Consider the following 20,032-nt stretch of genomic DNA (forward strand, 5'->3'; position numbering starts at 1 on the left):
GACTGTGTATTTGGTTTCTTAAACTTTTATTAATTTCACAAAGAAAGATGCTCATGCTCAGGCAGCTAAACGCTAAACTCTTAAGGGATAAAGGGTTAGGATGGGCCAGCGTGTTAACATGGCAGCGACTGAAGGGTTAATGAGTGCCAGACTAAATGCCAGACCTGGGCCTCAGATAGACAGAGAAGGGGTTAGGAGGTACACTGCTTGCATAAATTAGCATACAGCCACAACCCCCGAGACTTGATCCAGACCGGCCCGTAGTTAGCATGCAGTAGACCCTGCTAGTCTGATTACAGGAGACCAGACAGACAGAAGGGGGGGTTGTTGGCATGATCCCAACTCTGCCACTGTGCCAGTGACAGATCTACAAGCTCTGTTTGGTCGCCGAGAAATGTCCCCTAACTGGAGCTGTATTCGGAGGACAAGGGGAACAGACTGACAGTGATATGACACAAATGGGTCAAATCAATGAAGATTTAACATCTGAGCATGGCCTCAAAGGAAAACAAACATTTAAACAGTAAATGCTTTCGGGGAATTCTGTGCTTCTGGGTTAATTGCAAAAATTGGTGTCCCTTGCTCTACACAACTCCCAACTGTTGTGGAAACACTGGGGCCAAACTCGGTCTGTCATGTGAGCTCTATTGGACGCTGCTGTCTGCGCTCGTGGACTTTGTCTATGGCACATAAAAGGAGCACACATGGCTCGGCTAGGGCAAATAATTTTCTCTGTCAACAGCTCCGAAATAAATATCCCTCCAGCCAGTGGGGCAGCTGAGAGGATCCTGAAGAAAAGATGAGATAAGGAAGAAATGTGAGCTATTGAGTTAATCTCATCTGCCTCAGTCAGTCTGTCTGTGCATCAGACAGTCTGTCTGTGCATCTGTCACAGCAGAATCATGGCTAAATGGTAGTATATTTATATTAAGCCCAGAAACACAGACCTTGTCCTCTTTTGCCCTCTGATTACACTGCTCTGCTGTGACCAACCAGGATATGCTTTCCGGGGACAATTTCCTGCTTTAGTATGTTAATCTGTCCTTGGGTATGTTTTGGGTTTTTCACAACCCAATGTCAGCTGTAGAACTGGGAATTTGATCTTTTTCAATATGTTTCAAACACATCTACAGCAACAGCGTCTATAAAGCCCATACCTGATTCTGTTTCAGACATGCAACAATCACTGTTTGTTTTAAATGTATTTTAGTATATAATACCACCATGACTATAAAAAAGAAAGGCCTTGTAAGACAATTTTAAAGTGACCTACAAAAAGACCTACAAAAAAGACAAGCTGTTACAATCCAAATATCTACTTATTACGTTGTGTAGTGAGTTATAAGAACATAATCAAAATGGCTGCTAAAATGACTTAGCAGTGTTTATTATACAGGTTTTAATAACTTCCAACATCAACCTGCTGTGCTATCAGAACACACGAAGAACCACCACTACTGCGCCATCTTTAACAAATCAGAACCCATGCGAAAAATGAAGGAGAAAAACAGTGAAATGCTGAAACAATAGGCCTTGGCTTCCTCCCCTACACTGTGAAAGGATGCAGGATACGTCAGATTTATTCCTCACCCGATACAAACGACGTAAACACACAAATTAATCAGCAAATCCCCAAACACACACACGGCACACTCAGTTGCCAACAAAACTCCTCCGAATTGGAGCAGATTTTCGCCGGAAGCAGAGGCAGGGAAATACCTATTGGATTGCCTGGTCCCTTGGTCCGCGAGACGGGATGAATGCTTGGCAGACACAACGGACGGGGGCACCAGACGATTGGTACAGGTTCTTGTGTGTTTCTCTCTCTCTCTCTTTCCCTCTCTCTCTGAGCTTTGTGCCAAGAATGGGTGTGTGTCTGTGTACCAGGCAGAATTTCAATGAGGGAGGAAGGAGGTGGTGATGGTGGGCAAAGAGGAGGAGGAAGAGCGGTGTGGGGGAGCTGGAGTTGGCAGAGGAAGTATGCCACACAATTAATGGCAGGATGAAGAATTCCCACAATTAAAAAGACGCAGAACGGGCGTCTTGTCTTACTCGTGTCCAGTCTAAATCTACAGGAAAAACTGTGCCCAGGCATCTGGCAGATACGAGAAAGAGGGCTGATCCTCAATAGAGCGCTCCTCAATAGCGATTTTATCGTACCTGCTTTTTCATCTTTGCCACTCCCTAAGGAATACCTGATTCCTACATTAAAGGGCGAAGGACGGGAGCACTGAGCCACTTCCGTGCCCATTTGGCATGGTGCCCGCTCTGATGTTCTGTAAATCCTCATTAACCAAGCGCAAACACACAAGGCTCATGCTTATATGCATGCGTGTATACAGGAATACACTGCCAAATGCATGCACTTACACACATATCCGCACACTGGTAGACTCAACACCGCACAGTCACTTGACCTGTGTACATGAAGGAAACTCATTCTATCTGATCCAGATTTACTAAATGTTAATTAAATGAAAATGCTTCCAGTCCATGGCCATCCACTCCTCCATTTTACCAACTAGAGGGCTGCACGCACAAATATTGGACTCACACAGACATAAGAACTAGGTAAACATGTTTGATGAAAAGATAGCATGACCCAGATAAGGCATAAGGGAGCCATTGTGTTGACAATCACAGTGTCTAACAATCATTTCAACCGTAAATACACACACACAGAAGTGGAGCTAAGTTGAAAAAGTGGCCGGGAACACACTCATTCCGCTTTTGTAAATCTCCAATTTTTAGATTTATACTTAAGTATATCAGGTTGAGGGGTATTAGCTGATAAAAGGGAAAAAAACAAGACCATTTCTGAATCACTATTAGCAACTGTATACCCTCCAACTACCCAGACCCAGGCCAGATGTGTTTCTAAAACCTCTAAATGAAGGAAGTATACATCCGAGGTTTCTGTCCTCCTCTTCATTTACTCTCTCTATCCTAGGGCTGGACGATATGACCAAAAATGTTATCACAATAAAAAGTTTCATATCTTTCGATGTCGATAATTAGCACGATAAGTATCAAATTGTTATTTCTTTCGAGTTTAAAGGCTGATTTTTGCTCCTGAGTGAAAGCTGACGAAACCTGATGGTTAGTTGTGGTTTAAACTCTTCTTTATGGTCAACACTTGAGGCCAAACAGTGGATCACTTCCCAAATCTGAGGTAGAACACTCAAATCAATTGCGATAAAGTCTTTAGTCGACAAATATGCACGAGTAAAATTAAGTAAAAGCTTTTTTCGGTCCTTTTTCCTCAACAAAATAAACATATTAATAAAAAAAGTTAAGACCTAATTCATGTATGACTTAAGTGAATAAAGTCAAACATTTATTGAAAATTTGTTATATTGTTATTGAAAAAAATTATATTGCGATAATTATTGTTTTATTGTCCAGCCCTGCTCCCCTCTCCTCTTTTTCACTTGTCTATCGCTTTCCCTATTGTGCTGATGAGATGTGTGGTTGCCATGGTTTCAAATGTTTCTGATAGCTCAGATGCCTGGCCTGGCATGTTGCTACACGCCCACATGTTACAGCATTCACCGATGCCACACAGACACACATGCACATGAATGCACAAACACAAGCACGCTTTGGTAAGGTATGCCCGTTTCAAAGAGGGCGTGCATGCATGTACACAAAGAGCTATGCATGCGAGAGTGCAAAGTGGTGTGTGTCAGGACGAAACAGCTGCAGCTTCCTGCACAAGATGAGAAACTTCCTGTTGCCTCGCTGCAAACTGCGGCCGGTCAGCCAAGATATCAGCCAATCAGCTATGTTGAGGTTGAATGCAGGAAGTTAGCCTGACTGCCTCTAGGAGAAAAACTCAGAAACATTATGAGGCAACACGATAAGTTCATCTGAGGATAAGAGAGGGGCGGGGTAAGAACTCTCCCACTCCTACCTCTCTGTCTCTGTAACCCTTGTTCTCTCTCTTTTTCTCCAGCTTCTTTCTTAACATTTTCCTTTGATCACTGACCTGTCAATACACATTGCATTACATTGCATCATATACATTTTTTTATGAATTAATTCGCCCAAGGTTGATGCAGAGGAATCAGGAACAACAAATTGTGAGGGGTATGTTGAAAGGGTCTGCCCATATTCACTGTTTCTTAAACACGTGGCATGAAGGCGCCATCTTAACACCAACCTTTATTTAGATCAGTACTCATAATAAGGAGTCCAGTTAGATTTCTAATGTACATGTAATATGCAGTTATTTTATATCATTCAATCTGTATTTCATTTCCCCTTTAGTGTAAAAGATCAAATTGGTTGTTGATTAATTTACATATCCTGTTCTATCTAATTCGGAGAGTGTAACATTGATATTTTGTTTCATGGCATTCTGGCCTGTGACATGAGATTGCAGTGAAATAATAATAACATGCTTGTTTTCTTGCAGCTCATAGATAAACTCATCAATCAGACAAACGCTACTGTTTAAGTTTTCTTTTCTGCATTGACAGGAAGGTCGCACTGGTGAAAATAAATCCACGGCTTTACTGATAAAAGGAGAAAGAACTACTGAAGAACACCAACGCTTCGCTGCACTCTTTGCTCAACAATCTGCCCTTTTCTTTACAGCACTGTCTGACCTAACTCGGTTTCATTTCTGCCGTAGTTTCCCCTGAAGTGCAAAGTATCAAAAGCTGTAGCCTGTGACGCAGTGTGTCAAGACAAACATTACAGATGCCACCTTACAAACAAACTGTCACACCTCTAGATCGGAGACAGATAAAACTCATGCACAAACACGCATGTTCCTGTGAAATAATTGCCTCATATCTGAGTTTTCACAGTGGCAGAAAGTGCAAACAGTGTGCGAAGGGCATGAGAAACAAAGTAAATATTGCCCCAGTATTAGCTATCATACCGCCTCTGGGTGATAAGAGACCTGCCAAGTGTCTCGCTTGTCCTGTCGGTGCAGTTCTTCAACGCTGGCCAGCAGCTAAACCTGTACTGACTTGGACACAACAACCGCTCACCAGCTTGGTCGACCCTCTGAGGTCAGAAAGTGACCGAGTAGGCCTGTCCTTCATCCCGTCAGTCTACAAAGAGACACCTGTTCAGTACGGAAAGCCCCAGAAAGACGGTTCACCACCCTGTCAGAGCCTGCTGTCCTAGAGCAGAGAGGAGAGAGGAAGAAGGGGACAGGGACAGAGAAAAAAGAGATAATGGAAGCAGGAGAAAGAAGATGGCCAGCAGGGAGTCGGGGAGTCCCTCTGAGCTCTAGAAAAGTTTCTCCTGTTATGTCCATTGAGCCAAAATGGCGGCGAGCGGAGTGCAGCGTGGCAATCGACGACGATAGACACATTTACAGGAGAAAGACCATGATGAAGGAGAGAGAAGAGGGCGAGAGGGACTGGAGGAGAAAGCTTACAGGGCAGTGAAAAAGACGGGAAGAGGTGTCGCAGGATTAAAAAAGAAAAATACCTGAAGCCTGTACGTGAGCGGCGGGCTGGGCCGGAGGACTGGAGGAGAAGAGGGCCGTGATGGCGGGAAGAAGGGAAAAGAGAGGAGTAGAGCACACCCTCTGAGAGCTACACCCCCTTCCCACAATCCCCTCCTACTGGCGTGAGTGCGTCTGTCCGTACACAGGGTGACAGAGGGACGTCTGCTCACACACAGTCCTATAACACACATACAAAGCGCACACAAGCCACGGTATCAAACACACTGTGAACAACAAAAAAGAGAAAAAGCTCCACAACAGACTCGCAGTAGACTCACATTGCTTGCAGCCGCGTACGACCAACGAAACGGAGACAAACACACAGACAGAGGACACTCCAAAACACAAACATACACGTAATCAATTCGCCAGCCTCTGGATCGCCCTCTGCTCTGCCCTGTGCTGTGTTTGCCTCAGTCTGCCTGCCCACTTTGGCACTGCTGCCAAGAGGGAAGGGGAGAAAAAGGAGGAGGGGGGGGTGTAGAGACACAGAAAGAGGAAGGGAGGGACATGCTGTAGCGAGAGAGAAGGGTGAACAGAAAGAGGAGGAGTCAGAGAAAAAGAGTTAAGGAAGAGAGTGAGACACAGAAATACAAGAAAAGAGAAGAAGGGTAGAAACTGTGGTGAGCAGACGCGGTGACACAAAACAGTGGCACAGGAGCTGGGAGCACTCTGAGAATTTGTGCGTTAATCAGCAAACACCCAGAACACACCTCTCACCTTGTGCTGTACTTATTCTATCCTGCAGCAACAGACAGATGGCTGAGAGAGACAAGCAGATCCCAACACTTCTGCCATATTGTTCCATCTCGCCACATTTGTGCAATCAATAGATCAAAAAAGCCCAAACTGTCTCAAGATGCGAACTCTAAACTGACATTTGTTGGCAAGTTCTCTTGACTCAAAGAGGAGTCCTGGGCGAGTTTCTGTCTTTTTTTGACATCTTTATCCTGCCTGCTTTTCTCCGTGTCTCCCTTTTATCCTTCCGTCAATTTGTCCTCTCCCTCCATCGGGGATAATATCTGCCCTCCTCAGTGGGAGGGGTTTCAGGGAGTTCAGCTAAATGAATCAATGAGCGAAGAGGGTGGATTTTTCAGAGAATGTCACTTTTTTGCCCCCCTCCCTCCAACCAGGCGTTGGCATCTTTCCCAGGTCTCCCTTTGCATTCTCACTCCGGCAAGACAGCTGAACACCAATGCAGATCTTGGATCAGAGGGCTGTCGCCTCCAAGTGACCTCAAGCATTAGGAGAGAAAACATAAATCCATTTGTTCATAAATGGCCGACCATTCTCTATAGCCTGCTCGCGGACCAATCACCGGCGTCTGAGCGGGCATCCCAATGCGAGCCAACCAATCAGAGCTCACTGCTGAGACACGTCATTTTGAAAATGCTGGGTTTAATTCCAAAAAAAAAAAACGAAACAGGAATCTATTTTACCGTTAAATTGCAAACAAAATACATTTTCTCTAAAACTCTCACCAACCACCTGAAGACAAAAAAAAACAAAGCCTGTTTTGTCTTCGGTAAGTGGAACAGTTGCAGCTGCTGTGATACCTGAGTTACTGAGTCCTCACACTGGCCAAACACACACTCACTAACACACACTCACGCACATTTTTGGAAGGTTCTTCCAGTCTTCAAACACTCTCCTCAGAGACAAAACAGACCACAATAGTCTAGCTTCTCTGCTTAAACTCCACGAGTCTTTTCTCGAAGACAGGACAATGGACACACACAAGCATTCATACTGTACAGACAGGCAAACATACACACATGTGGTACGAACAATCCGGTTCTTCCATGGAGGCTCAGATTCAGCCAGCAGGTTGGACAGCCCCTCAACCTGACGTCACGTCTCCTTTGTTGTTTATGCATTTATTTCTCTCCTCAGCTGAACTCTCTGAACCCAAAGACCCCCCCACCCCCACTCCTCCTCCTCCTCCCGTCCCGTTCTGTCCCGTCCTCACAGACCTACACTTGCCCCCTGCCAACGAAGGCGGGCAAATACAGTATGGCTTCAACAAGGAATAAAGAAAAGAAAGAGAGACAAACAGACACAGAGAGGAGAGAGACAGGGAGAGGGAGAGAAAGGAGCTTAGACGTCTCTCTCACTTTTTCTTTTCCTCCTTTTCTTCTTCGCTCGCTCCCTGTGTCTCTTCCTGCTTGGCTTGTAAAAGTTTCAGCTGCATGGCGGGCCGGCCTCTTTTGGCAACCTTCCAACTCTTGACTCTCCTGTCCCCTTGCAAGAGAAGGAAGGAGGGGAGGACAAATATAGTCACACAGCCAGACTGTATTGTACAGTTGTAGGGGCAGATGTACTCTGAATGCACTGCGGCCACATTTATTTCCACACTATTACACACAGGAAGAGAGCCGTGTGTGACATTCCTTCAGCGTTTGATAACAGGCAACAGTGAAGCATTATACGGCAGCTAACACAAGCTAATCATTGCTCGAGACATCACGCAGAGTTTCAAAAGGCTGTGCCACAGTTGTGATGTTAGTCTGCCTTTAACTGAGTGTGACAGCTGAATCTGATAACAGTGTGTTTTGGTGCTCACACCCAGTTCACATGGGGACACTCTTACTTTGTTATTCCTCCTGTTATTAATAACATGAGCAGCACAGTTGCTTGTGTATGCACGCAGACAACACACACACACACACACTGAGGATATATTGTTACTTATTAACTCACCTCAACATAATGCTCAGGGGTTTTAATACTGTAATGTTGAGGTAGCCTAATCATTTAATAATTATTTTTTTCTAAATTGTAGGTTTAATCTACCTATTGCTCTCTTAATTAGCCTAACTTAAGGACCCCTTCCTCAGTTATTATGTTAGAATCCTTAATGAAACATATTGTCAGCAGTTCAGCAACTACCGAAATCTGATTTATAATAAGAATGAAAACATTCCCATTGAAGTATATGTTCATTAAGTTAATTAAAGTCAATAAAAATAGACCAACAATTTCCTGAAGCCATTATTTCTGGGGGAAATGTGGATATATAGTAAGACATCTGGTCACAGTTTATTTGGCTAGTCCGCTTGCAGATATTTAGTATTTGTAACATTTCAGCTGTTTCACTTTGTCTGTAGATGTTTAACATATTATCAATAGAGGATATGTGTGCTGAACATACCCCAAAAAAGGTGTTTTTTGTGCCTAAACCTAACCAAACCTAGAAAACAGTTTGATTTGTGCAACAGCTGAATGGTTGAATCTCAACTAATACGCTGTTGAAATGTTACAAATAAATAATATAAACTACCTGGCTGACTATCCAATTAAAGTGTAACCTGACGTTTTGACACCAATGTAGTTGTCTTGTCAATTTCTATAGTGGATCAAGTAACCTTAACACAGTAGATCATGAAGTCACATGTGAGAGGCCCAACATTATTTTAACCTACTGATCATTTTTGCAAATAAATATGGTTTAAGTAAAGGTTTAATTACGGCTTGTTCCTTGAATAATTTTCCTGACACATAAACACAATAATCAAACCAGACAAAATATCTTCTCTAAATAATGTGGAGGACTTCCTAGACACTAGCTAAATGCAACTAGCAGTACGTTAGCTAAAAGCTAGTACTTTAAAGAATTTCAACAGGTGTTTACCAGCTTGAAAAAATTTTGGACTTTTGAAAATGCTCAACTTTAAAGTGAACAAACCAAGCAAAACACGTTTTTTCACAATTCTTGTATTAGAACTAAACAGCCCTCTGCTTAACTTACCTTTCTGATAGGTAGGCCTGCACTTTGCTAGGTGCTGGAGGAGGGAAGAGGCTCCATACACTGTCTGTGCGCTCAATATCTGCATTAGGTAATTGAATTAACAATTGAATCCAGTTGTTTATAATAAGGACAAGTTTATGCAGTAGCTGTTCAACAGGGGGATTGGTGCAGTTTTTGTTTTGCTCTGTTCATCGGCAGAAAATAGTAGCCAAGAGGCCTAGTGACAAAGTGTGAGATCAAATGATGCACTGGAGGGGCCGGGTCTGTGCCTACCTAAACAATTAATAATTGTAGCATTTAAAGCTTGGCAGACATTAATCTGAGCCTGACTTTATTGACTTGTAGGCCTACATAAAGCAACTCCTCGATCCCCAACAGAGATCAATAATAGTCAGACTAAACTCTTGTAGTAAACAGTTTAACAATCGTACGGAACATCTGCTCACAAATATCCCTACATAAAAATTCATGATAGATTTTTCCACTGCCACTGGCTATGGTTAAACCATAGACTGCATGTAGAGTTAAACTACCATCTTGACCAGTTTTGACTCGAGAAAGATGAGGCGCCCCATCTAGTGGCAAACTTCTCTAAATGCATTCTGTGACCTGAAAAGGGAACGCTGGAAGAACAATCCCACTTTTTTGGACACATGCAGGTTTTTTTCCTCCTAAAAGTGTGTGAATTTCTGTAATATAAGGTGCACACTGGAAGTCTCAGCTCTAATATAATGGAACTATTTCACACTAAGGTATTTCACCGAAAGGTAGGCCTATGTGGCATTATTTGCCACTCTCAAAACAAATGATTATTAGTTCCATTGTATTTATTTTTGTTTTATTCTAAACAAGACACATTAAAAAGTCCATGCAGAAGGTAAATAAGACATGGAAGACATGCCGAGTAAAGTTTAGGGAAAGAAAGACAGAAAGAAGCATTGTGGCAAATTATTACTGTGGTACTGTGTTAAGATTAGATAGATATTCAAATATCAATATAAAGTCGGACAAAGCTGATGGGGAAGACATAGATGCGGAAAAGAAAAAAAGGAAGAAGGGAGGGAGCACTGGAATGGCCATTCAATTTCCTTTCCTTATTTTCCAGTAGGAAGGGCAGCCTAACCCCTCTGGAGAGTGAAATTAATAATCCTGAAGAGTCTGCCCTCAAGACAGTTCCTGAGTGAGTGGAAAGTACTGAAGGATAAGAGAGATAGACTGAGGCTTACTTCCTATGTACTTTCTATATTTGAACAGAACAATGATACAAAAGGAAGGAGCTGACTTCTTTAAAATTCATGCCACAGATGTATTGTAGTCAGACTGGTTTCGAATTTTTAAAAATTCCTTTTCTTTCTTCTCCTTTGCTCTTTCTAGAAGAACATGAGAACATGAAGCTACCTCCAACTACCTGATCTCCATTGATGCCGCAGACCTCACTGGGGAAGGGAAAGAACTTTGTGCAGGCAGGTTGAGATATAGACATGTTTATACACCTCAAAAAGAAACCAGGGAAATCCAACTGTTGTTTGGCAATCTGTCACAACTTTATATTGGACAGGTCATTCATCTTAATCCTAAACTAAAAGATGAAATGCCCCTTTCTGTTCTGAGCAGCTTTCATAAACTCACAGGACCGGTAAAACAAAAACAAAAACGCCTGCTTGCTGGCTGTAAATGTCATCCACTTTTTTCATCAATCAGTGCCATGTCAACTGCTAGTCCTGTGAAATTCCCATTGCTATGGCAGTACTGCCCTCCAGTGGCCATATGCAGGGACAACATGGTCGTGCTCCTCTTCTATTCCCAACCAGTCCAGTGAATTGTTGCCATTGCCAGTCCTGTGACTTTTATACCCAATCACAACAATCAGTTCAGAGCGTTAAAGAACCTAAGCAGGTGCCCTTAGGGCTTCATAGGTCTTGCCGATGTTGATAATGTTCTGCATAAAACCTCTCTGACCAGTACAGAAACTGTTGGAAACAGGTGTGAAACTGTGAGTCATGCAGGATCCCAGATCACATGTTCATCTTTTGTATGTGCCATTAAACAGGATGTTATTGTCAGCTGTTAAGGGGCATGTTGAGAATAAGAGGGGTTAAATCCCTTTGTCAGTCTTTTGACATATCGTTCAGAGGCCATTTACATCTCCTTTTACAATATCACTATTGCATGTCGGCTGCATAAGCAGAGGGTCTTACTATTACTCTCACCTTGTCAGTATGGGAGAGTAATACTGTAGGTGATGTAAATCATTAACCAGGGATGACCCAAGCCCATTTGAATCCCTGAGCAGAGTTGACAGCCCTCTGCCCTAGTGTCCGGTCAAAGAACATAAGTATGAATTCTTTCACAATATAATGTAATTTGTGACTTCATAGCAGGGGACGTCATCATAGCAAGTAAGAAAAATAAACTAACCAGGCAAAGGCCTAGAATTTAGTAGACGGTAAATTCTATGGTAGAGACGTCTCCCTGCCCTCCCTGACTATTGAATTGTCCCTGGCAATAATTCTGATCACAACAATTAAATATAACCTCTTCATCTAGTCACTGTACTTGAATTATTTTAATAAACTGGTTTTAATGTCCATATCTAGTAAAAGAATAGGCCTACACAAAATATGTATTTGGCATAATAGCAGTTCTGTTAACTCGAAAAAATTAAAATAAAAAGAATTGGCCAAGGCCTAACATAATGTCGGCCTAGGGTTACAGAAGTGGGTTTGGGCGGTCTCTCTTACTTCCCTCCTGTAAAGGAGCACAACAGCAAAGGGAGGGAATGAAAAAGTAGCATGACAGAGGCCAATACAATAAAATGCATTTCAGAGTTTAGTAAATGTCCCTAAAATCAGTTCAAGGGTTAAGGAATAAAACCTCTGATAGCCACTGTAGGCCTACTCTACATCCTCTACAGGTTCCTATCCAGAAGAACATCAGACCACTGTACTTTCATCCAGACTCAGTTGTAAGAATTTCTTTCTAAACTCAAATGTGGTGTTTTAAACAGGAAAACTGAGTCCTATTCAACAGTCTCTGTGAAAGGAGAAAAATTAAATCAGATTTATTAAGTGTATGATACTGTATACAAGCTAAATTGTATAAAGCTGTTATCTGATTAGAATAAGGAAAAAAAGTGTGTTATGTAATGTATGTTTGTTCATATAGGTCCCTTTGTGTATGTAGCTATATTTATTTTGTAATTTATGATGAGAAAGAATCTTTTTCATTTTTTTTTTAAATGTAGTGTGGTCCTACTAGAAGTGTGGCAGTCAGTTGCCAGCAGTGGAGTTTGCTGCATTGTAACTGGAATAAACACATTAATCAAGGAATATGCAAAATATGAGAAAGACATAAATGAGAATGCATAAGAATCCCTTATGTTTCATTAAATTGTTCAGTCAAGTTGGTTATATGTGCCTGATTCGCCTGTCTCAACCTTTTTGGCTTGTGACACTTTAAAACAAAGCTTTACCATTAAACTACCCAGTAGTGAATAAAGTAACATAAAATTGGTTATACATTAATAAATCAAAACATTAAGTAGACCTAATAATATCCAATAGTACAATAGATCTTTAATTTACACTCTGAAAGTAGTGCTTCTGCATAATGGATAACATTACTTTTGTTACCATATGTTTCTGTACTATTACTTCATTTACATTTTGAATGTAGGAGTTTAACTTTTAAATCAAGTAATTTTAGACCAAGGAGCTGAAACACCACTATCATGTACCTTGAGATCCTCTTGCAGAGGTCTTATTTCTGCTCCAGAGTCTGGACTGAAACCTAAAGGGGACAGAGCGTTTGCTGTCAGGGCCCCGAGGCTCTGGAACAGCCTGCCCGAGGAAATCAGGGCGGCTGAGTCAGTGAACTCTTTTAAGTCCCTTCTTAAAACATACTTTTATAGAAGAGCCTTTCCTAAATGTAGTTGATTTTATTTATTTATCTTTCTTTTAACTGTATTTTAATTTCTTAAGTGTTTCCTTGCTTTTATCGTGTATGTATTTGTCATTAAAATCACTAGAGCAGGAAATGCCACAGTCAGAAATCAACCTGAACTCTGAAGAAACAGTAGCCTATTTAGCTTAGGTCTATATTTTGTGTAACATCTACACCGCCCCTTTTCCCTATCCCTTCTTTTTCTGGGAGGAGTTTGCATTGAGACCCACAAAACTTTTGCGTGTGCGCGTGTTTCGACGCCACGCCTCTGTGCGTTTTCCTCCGCGCGTTGATTTCATACCAAACTCATACTTGGCATTCCGCCTTTTTCTGTCAAACACGGTTATTTTTTGCCGAGGAAATACCCCTCGCTTCGGAAAGCAAATCCGCCGTGGAGACAAAAGTTTACGAAGAGCAGTGTGTGCCTGTAACAGCGGGGCAGGAAAGCCATTGTGAGGTGAGTGCGCTCTCAGATAGTTCTTTGTTGTGAGCAGCAACTTTCATGCTGCAGCAGCTGCTTCGCTTCTTGTGCGCTTGAAGTTTTGGGATATTTGACATATTTCGCATTTTCCCGCTGCCGCTTTGCTGATTCAGAGCCTTGTGTGTTTAGCAGAGAGTTCCTCTTTTGTTTAGTCAGTCCCCCCGTTTGTAATTGCAATGAGTTTTTATTCGTCTCTCGGACTTAGTTTGCAGTTTGTTGAGGTATTATTAGCCCACGAGCTAACTAACTAGCATGCCAGCTCGAGTGTGTTATCAGTGGCTTGCCTGTAATACTTCCACGGAAATATAGAAAATAACACTTCTACTTACACCTTAAAGTGTCTGTACTATGTATAACATGTGCTTGGCCTGGTTACATGTAAGTTTTCCCCCCCACTTTGGGTCAAAGACAGATTTCTGCCAACTCACAGTTGGCTAAACGGCTTCCAACCGTTGAACGTGATTTCAGTTTTTCCCCTCTAAGTTACTTGCTAGCAGATGGGATTCATTTCTTGTTATTGTGAAAGTGTCACCAACATGTGAGACTGGTCTTACAGGTTCAACAGAAGCCAGAGGAAGGAGGGGAAAAGACACATTTTTTTTTAGTCTCCAGCACAGCTATGCTGACTGAATTATTATATAGTTTAAGATTTGACCTTTGGTTTCATAAGTTCAAATGATTAACGTTAAATCCTTATCGATGTGAGGTCTGTAATAGTGGTGGTAGTGGAAGTAGTAGTAGTAGATAGCTGAAGTTGGCATGGAAATCTGAAAGAGTTGTGATGAAATTTAGCATTGTTAATCATAATGTCTCTGCTGTCCCCATTGGAGCAGAAGGGAGCCCATAATGTGCATGTGTTTGCTGAGCTCATAGCTTTATTTAGCTCAATGCTCTACTGGCTCCTCACTGCACTAAACACCTGACCCTTTGGCCACTGGCAGCTATATTGAAACTGGCAGGGCAGCATTAGCCTTCTCTGCATAATGTCCTAACTTTGGATCACCAATACTCTGGCAAATGACAAAGCTGTGGCTGTGATGCTTTTGCCAAATCTTAGCCAAATTGCTCAGTAGTAACCTTGCACTCAGTCTTGATATACAATCCCTAGCCACTTTATCATGTACACCTATGCATTAATGTAATCCAATGCAACAGATCTGCACAAATTCATATATTTATTCAATTTATGAAGCTGGAAAAATATTAGAAACACTTCAATATAGATTTTACAGCTGTACCTAAAAAAATAAAGTGGCCCCTGAGTGCATTACTACCCAGTGGCCACTGTCAATGTCGTTTGCATCAGATTAACTGAGGTGATTTAATCAAAGTTAACATCCTCATTCTTTGGCATTTCAAAATCAACCCATTTTTTTTCTTTATGTAGTGTTTTAATGAAATGAATCACTTTTTTATTCGCCATTTATGAACGTGTGTTAGAGTTGGCTCAAGTTAGATAACGTGAGCTTTGCTGCTAACACCGACCAGTTTCTAACATTATCTGTTGTAAAATACTTAGCTATAATTGCAGTGTTTCCCACACATTGACTTTACATTTGGCGACCCATTTTAGCATTTTGCAGAGAAACACAGACAGAGATGATATCTATTACGTTATAAGACGCAGACATGGTGGATATTTTACAAGCACGGACCATGTAAACAACAGTGATTGGTTTTGGTTTCGATAGTATTCATCATTAACAAGCCTCCTCCGCTTGCAGCACACCTGGGGCTGAAAACACAATCGAGAGTGGAAACTACACATTGCCCCTTAACTGTTTTGTTTTTGATCAGACCTAATTAATCCCTTGTATGTTGCCTTCCCTTTACCTCAAACTGAGCTTGTAATTTGATTGGGATGACACAATTTGGAAAAGAATAGTTATTACAACAAAAAAGGACATACTTGAAGTAGCATAAACATCATGGAATATTTATGTTCTGTTTTTGCCAACAAAAAAAAAGAGATTCACAAAGAAATTCCTATATGCCTATAGCAGGTTTTTAGGCTTGTGTTCCCCCTCGAATTGAGCTGTATATATGACGTATCATCAAAGGTTATTGCCTTGTGTGGGCATGAGCTTTGCGTACGTCAACCAAAGTGGGATATTTCCATCTCAGGTTGTTTAATTTGAAGGCCTTTATGGGCCTGAATAGGGGAACGTATTCACAAGAAAAATGCTAAGGTTTGGGAACCACTGTTAGTGATGTTACTTATGTTACAGGGTTGATTATACCCTAGAGGGGGGAACTCAAACTGTTACAAAACCCCACATAAGCACTTCTAATATAATTAATAAAAGGCATGAATTATCAAGTTAATTTAGATAAGAAAAATTATTAGTATGTTGTTTTTTTTCAGCCAAGTGGCTGACTTCTCACACAGTAGAAACCTTAAAGGCCGTCACATCTCCTCCACTTGAGTATCACAATGTTCTTTTTAGGCTTTGCTCTTTCCAAACCATCTCTGTGGCAACACCATAGTCCCGTCAAATGATCGAATCTGGGAAGGCCCTGTGCAGAGTGTGTCCAATAAGTCCACCACAGCAGGGAAGCTCGGCGACCACACTGATCCTCTGTGGTCCTTCTGTGGCAGGGACCATGTTAGCCACACTCTGGAAAACATTACACACCAGGCAGCATTCATGTTGCATGTGTGTGTCTGTGTTTGAGGAGACTTGGAGCATCATCAACAATAACAAAAGAATGTGTAATTTCCTCATGCGGCCCATGCAGGCAAAGCAGACTTCCTTGAATTTCATATCAGCGCAAGGACTGCTTTTTTTAAACTAGTTTCTCCAGGATGATTAGCTAAGGAAAATTACAACGTGGTCTCGCCATCACTAACTCTATAGTCAATTTGTCATCTGTCATCTTACATGCACCGGTGTAACTTTAATAGCTAGGCCAACTGGTGGTGTCTTCATTGACCTTGGCCAAACTTTACAAGCTTTTAATGTTTTGCCATTTTCTCGTCAGGTCTTTAACCCTGAATGCAAGGACTAATAATAGACCCTTTACCCAAGAAAGCTGTAACCAATTTTAGATGAATCTGATCCCGCTCTTGGTGGAGTGTGAAGACATTTGGGGCCCAAGAAATCTATCACCATTCTCGGCAGGGGCAGAGTTAATTTTGGTCCGGTCCGTCCATCACAATGTCTGTGATTTAGTTTCGCAAGACAAAGTGCATTGCCACTCTTTTGGTTTTCTTGACCTGCGGGTCGTTGGGCATCTTTCATATTCAGTTTGTGGGTGAGAACATTTTTGAGAGGTCAGCACCAATATCAGTGGTAATAGTATGGCTGTCTTGCAAAGTTTCAACAGAATTCCTGTGATAATGTGTAAGACTTTTTAGTTTAAAAACTAAAAACATTAACATCGAGCATTAACAGATTGTGAAGAAGTAACCTTTCTGACATTATGTGAAAGACGTATGTATTGTGTCGCAGAGATATCCACTGAAATTAACATGCTCACCAGGTAGCACCAACCCAAGCTGACTTGTAATACAATTTGCACCTCAGTAGGCAATTCATAGTTTTCAGTCATGTGACGTGCAGTGACCTGGAGGGCAAAACAACAGACCAACACAGCAGTTCACACTCCCCCGTAGATATTCCGCAAAAGCAGTCAAATTTTATTTGGATCACCTTTCAACAAGATCACGCAAAAAGAACACAAACTGCAAGTGTTCAGTATATCCGATCCATATAACGTTACAGCATCCGCTGCCGCATTTCTACCGTTAAAAACCGCCAGGTCCCTGTCGAGCAGCGGCTGCAGTATGTTTACGTTTATCTTGTGAAGAATCCCTCACCTAACACAGCCCAGGCTTGTCTCCTCCTCTATTGACCCTTCACTAAGCCCCGCCCCCCTTAGTTACTGTTGCTAAGTCCGACAAACTGTCAGCGTTGCCACTGTCTATTACTGCACTCCTCGGAGAAATATTGTCAAATTTGTTGGAAAAAGCGATCTCAGAAAGAAGCAGACAGTTTTGCAGTTGCATTATACATTTGAAGGTTGTCTTCGGGCTGTCAAATTGACTCAAATGGATGTGAAAAAATGAAAGATGGAACCTAAAGCCTACCAATCACACAGTACAAGTGAACCACCACATCCACTGACGATTGAGACAACGATATGAAGGATCAACACTGTTCCTGTAAAGCTGGGTATCATTAAAAAGCAGAACAGTAGGGCTTTATTACATTATATTCAGTAGGAAGTTAGCTAGCGTTAGCTAATTAACATTACATTAGGAACAACCCACAGCCGAAATTTTTCTGGATTTATTTAAGGTTTTGGAAAGAGAATAAATCATACTTCTCCTGTAAACCTCTCTGGGCAGCGACTGTAACTATTACAAGTGCCCCAGGAACAGTGTATGACGATATCTTGTAAAAATACAGTGGGGGAAAAAAGCTAGAAAACGATTGCTTTTTGCATTAGAGTGAATGGAACGCATCCATGAAAGTGTCGGACCTCAGTTAGAGCGAGTCCTATACTGCGATGTGATTGGTCAGCTTTGTATTCGGGGTGTGGCGTATTCCTTCATAATCTATTAATTACCCTTCAATAGCCATAAAACCTAATCAAGAGGGCGATGTGATGTAAGGGGCCACTTGGCATAACGGCTTCCAACCGTCGAACGTGATTTCATTTTTTTAACTAATGAGCGAGCCAAAACAGAGATTGACACACCACAGATGACATCAGATGAAATGCTTGAATTTCAGGTAAACTCCCTCTAGAAAGTTGGAGTAAAACTTTTTTCACTTTGAGGTAGCTATCGCATGTTTGTTGCATGACATATCTTTCACCGGAGAGGCTCATCAATGTCAGCATAGCTAAATCTATATTCTTATGATAAAGATAATAATTAGTGAGGTACTGTATAGTTGGTGAGGTACTGTATTCCCTGTCGTCAAACTGGCCTCCATTGGTGTCTGAGGCTTGTTCAGTCCCAGGAGGTTGCTGAGCCTGGTTCTGTTGCCCACTTGCCCGACTTCAGTTCTGGAGCCTGTTCAGGCACCGTTCCCCGCCAGCACTCACCGCTGGGTCCCCCTTGCCCCAGGCGTGAAAACCTCCTCTGCCTGGCGGTCCATAGCTCCTGTGCTAGAAGGGGTCAACACTTCCCCTGTGCTCCAAACTCACAGTCTGGGCAGAATCTGCTAATGTATCCGCTAGTAGCTGCAGGACTAACTGAGCTAACTTGCTAACAGGAGCTAGAGAAGGCAGCTACAGTCACTAGCAGTTAGCTGTTAATCTGGCGCTCTGTTGCCCCCTATTTGTTTGGAGTATGAATCTTGCAATCTTACACATAGCATCTTTTACTTACATCATTTGCATGGTTGCATACTAGAGCTGCAACTAATGATTATTTTATTATCTATTAATCTGCTGATTAATTTCTCAGTTTATTATGTTGTCCATGAAATGCCTGAAAATAGTGAAAAATGCCAATTATATTTTTCTAGGGCCTGAGGTGGCTAAGCTACAAATTCCTTGTTTTATCTGACCATCAATCCAAACCCAAAGATATTCAATTCACTTTTGCATTTCTCCTTGGCCACTTTATTTGGCACAACTATACATTGTAATGCAACTCAACCTATTACTGGACGCATTATATTAAGTGTCTAATATCCTTCCCCATCATGTTTGCAAATGGGGTGGGCAAAATAGAAACACCTCAGTATAATGCTGACCATTTCACCACTGCTAACTACAAGCTCACTTATAAACATACAGTTAAATTAATACCCCTTTGACAGTGTTAAGGTTTTACAGGTGTACCTGTGCGTACAGTGGCCACTGAGTGTAGTATGTTTATAATAAAATAAAGCATATCCTCACATTTGAGAAGCTGCAGAGATTGTTTGTTAATTTTTGTTTTTAAAATGACTGAAACAACTTACTGATTGAATTTTCTTTAGATTGACTAATGGATAAATGGGATTATAACTGGATTATCCGTCAAATTGTTTAAGCTCTACTACATATCACCATTTTTAGATGGAACAGTGGTTCCATTAGACTCAGACATTTCAATACTCGAAGCTCTAATAGATTGCCTTGATTTATTTTATATTTTTGTGGTTTTAAATCAAACTGCATATTTCAGAAGTATGTTGGTCAATTTTTTCCTTGCTAACAAATTTAAGAAAAAAAATTGATTTCAGTGGTGTGTGTTGGTGAGTTCCTGCTGTTGCTGAGTTGAAGATACAGAAAATTGTATTACATCCAGGAGACGGCTGCATTCATTTCTTTAAACCTCGCTGATTGCAATGCCGCCTTCTATAAATTCATCAGCTGTCAAAACTGCCCTCTGCTCTCACACTGTGGCAGATATTTTGGTGTAATGCTTTTTTAATATGGAAGAAACCCTGTC

The sequence above is a fragment of the Micropterus dolomieu genome, linkage group LG08, assembly GCF_021292245.1.
Source record: "Micropterus dolomieu isolate WLL.071019.BEF.003 ecotype Adirondacks linkage group LG08, ASM2129224v1, whole genome shotgun sequence".
NCBI classification, from domain to species: domain Eukaryota; kingdom Metazoa; phylum Chordata; class Actinopteri; order Centrarchiformes; family Centrarchidae; genus Micropterus; species Micropterus dolomieu.